The sequence below is a fragment of the Strix aluco genome, chromosome 5 (assembly GCF_031877795.1).
Source record: "Strix aluco isolate bStrAlu1 chromosome 5, bStrAlu1.hap1, whole genome shotgun sequence".
Lineage (NCBI taxonomy): Eukaryota > Metazoa > Chordata > Aves > Strigiformes > Strigidae > Strix > Strix aluco.
The window spans coordinates 87,999,124-88,002,363 of record NC_133935.1 but is presented as its reverse complement, the minus strand read 5'-3'; positions in this window follow the sequence as shown (position 1 = coordinate 88,002,363).

Sequence of the window (3,240 nt, the reverse complement as noted above, 5' to 3'; positions counted from 1 at the left end):
CTTTGTCTTATTCCAATAATAACTGTTGAGCTTGCCGTGGTGTCCAACTCATCTGAAATGATATGGCCTGAAACGGTGTCCTTGAAAGCAAGAGTCCTTCTGTCACCTGTTGTTTCAGCTCCTGAGATACTTTATCCAGGAAGCCTGGCACCTTCTGAAAATAGATACAATATTTTGGAAGTACCTGATAATTATAGCTTGCCCTTTGGGAACTGTCCAAGGAGTAGCTCTGTTTTCTTAGACATGTACACACATTTATTGATTCCTTATCCTTGCCTTATGCATGTGGCTTGCATAATTTCTGTTCCCATCACCAGAAAGCAGATAGCAGAATAGGAAACATTTCAGGCTCTTACTTTGGCAGCTGATACTTTGCTTTTCTTGCCTAGAACCACAGTTAGGGTCTGTTGCAATGCTTTGGCAGGTCTTAAAAGTTCTTCACAACCTGCCATTGCAAGCTTACTTGGAAGAGGAGATCAAAGTAGTTTTAATGGTTTGTGAGATTTCAGACTGGCGACCTCCTGGGGGTGTCTCTGGCGAGCTTCTCAGTGTCTCTTGAAATGTCCCAGGATCATTCAGCTCTCAGGTAACTCCAGAACTGTTCCTGTGCCTACTCGTGGCAGAGCTGTGCTAGTCCTGAGCTTACCAGTAGTCACAACCCACCATTAATCACTGTCTTTACAATGATCTTTCATGAAGTGAGGATTGTTATGCCTCCTTTCTCTTAAAATTCCTTCCTTTCAGCTCTTGAGGGTAAGAAAGTGCACTACTTTCAGCCTTCCATTCCTATATTTTTTTAAACCTGTTATTCTTGTTGCTTTCCTCCATGCTTCACAATGCTACTGCTTCATCAGCACAAGGTGACAATTAACACCTCCGATGTGCAGTTTTTCTTCTCACATGTTGCTACACGAGAGTTGTAAAACTGAGACTCATGGACTCATGGGATTAATCTCCCCTAAACCTAAATGTCTGCATCAACGCCTGGACTGGTTGTCTAGATTCACACAGTAAGAGCAGTTCAGGATGTGATTCCTCTGATTAAATGTATGCGGAGGCTTAAAGCAGCCCCGCGTGTCTTATTTAGGTACAGGAACATCTAGTGAGATCTATCCCATTCTCTGTGATATACAAGATTTTACTGAAAAAGCAAATTCAAATTTAGTGTAGATACAGAAATGTAAGTTCTTCACAAAGTGATCAGCCCAGGGACATGGCTTGGGGGGGTCCTAAGGAATTTGGGCTAAAGGCCATATAAAAGGGAATCAAAAAACTTGAAAAATTCTGTGACTTGGATGATGAGGGTAAATTGTGTGGGATGTTCATTCTGTCTAATCTTCTGTTAAAAGAGAACCACCCGGCCTGCGCCTTTTGGGCATCCCTGTTCAGAGAACAAAAATACCTCCTGACTTCAGCACGGTGGTGTCTCAGACGTGGAGGAGTGGAGCACAGCTAGACAGTTCCTTGGAGAGGAAGCGCAGTCATCTTGAGCTTATCACTCCCGCACAGTTGTAAACTCAGCCCTGCTCACTCTCGCTAATAATAGCCAAGTGTAATTGTGTTCAGCCAGCCCAGCCAGGGGAAAATCGCCTTGCCTGTTACGCAGTTTAAGCGAAATTGCCCTGAGTAATGAAGAAAAGCAAATCATAAATATCCAACTCACTGTAATCAGTCTTCAGTGACTGCTTGGGGAATTTATTTCCCTAAGAAAAGCAGACTGAACCTGAAGAAGTATCTCACAGTGAGCAGACTCGCAGCCCTGTGCAAAAGGCACTGCAGCAGCACGTTATTTGGAAGCGCTGTACGCTACAGGCCGTGTTAAGACAACGGCAGCTGGTCTAAGGAGGCGTCACCCTGGGGCTGGGCTCCTGAGCTCGCCAGAGCAGTGCTGGCCACAGCCACCCTTGCCAGCTCTATCCTGTAATCAAGGACGGGGATTACCAGCAGCAGCACAGTGCTGGTACAGGACAAGCCTCAGCACGGAAATTAAGACTCCCGAGTCAAGCTACCCCTGTCCTAAGAACCAATTAAAAAAAAAAAAAAAAAAATTTACCAGTACGTTTGAAAATAAGCTTCAGGCAAAATGTGGGGATGGGAGAAGAAAGTCTTCCTGCCAACAAGTTCCCAGCTCATTTCTTCCTTTTTCAGAGTTTCATCTTTGTCTCCCCATTAACTGTTTTTGCTGTAAAATCTACTGTAGTTTGGTGCTTAGCTGCAAGGAACATTGCAATGGGCACTGAAAAGCTATACATAATAGCCTAAGTGGGCTCTTACGTGCCATTCTCTCTCTGTAGTTGTTACTGTTACTGCTGTTTCACAGAGATGAGAGAATGGCACTCGTCCAGCACTGCCGTCTTTTATTTCTAAATACTCAGGGTACCAGCAGAATAGAAACAATTAATCACTAGTTATGAGAAGCAGTGAAGAGGCCGGCTGCAGCAGGGCAAGCCCAAAATCCAGACTGCTTGTGGTTACTGGTTGCTGCACAAGAGGAACCACGAGTAACGCTGCTGTCCCCAAGATACGTCATGTATCGCTTGTGTTGCTGCACATTCAGACCCTGTTTTGTTGTATAATCGTACAAGGGTCTCAGCTCCGATCTTGGGTATCTTCTAGATCTTCACACCATGAGATCTTTCTCCCTGCTGACAAGAGAACTGAGGCTGTAGCACAGATCCCCTTTCTGCTGTAACCCTCCCTGCTCCTCAGGGAAACCTTTTGAGACTTGAGGCTGCCTTGGAGCACTGCTGGTCCAGGTGAGTATCCAAAACAGAAGTTCAAAATGAGGCAGCAGAGCCCTAAAATCATTTATTACTGTCCAAGAAAACACATCTTGAAATTACCTGTTGACTGCCCGATCGCTTTTTATACTATGGTTTTTCACTAGTGCAATTAGGAGTGTGAGCTGGCTCTGGGTGGTGATGCCAAAGAATTCTAAAAAAAAAAAAGGGTAAGCTCTGTAGTTAGAGTTACATCATCAGAACCCTGAGAGGCCATACTGGAAACTCTGGTCTTGAGATGGCTCTCGTGACACTGAACCTGAAATAGAGAAAAAAACTTCTGGATGCATCTTTTTCACGGAGGTACTGGCAATCTGGGCAAGAGACCAAGTATGTTAAATAATAAGAAACCTGGAGAACTGGAATTCTATGGGAAAATGCCTCCTTCCCTCTCTAATACCTGGCAAAGCAAATCACGTATTCTCTTCAGCCTCTTCCCTCTGTCCTGTGTTGCACTGTA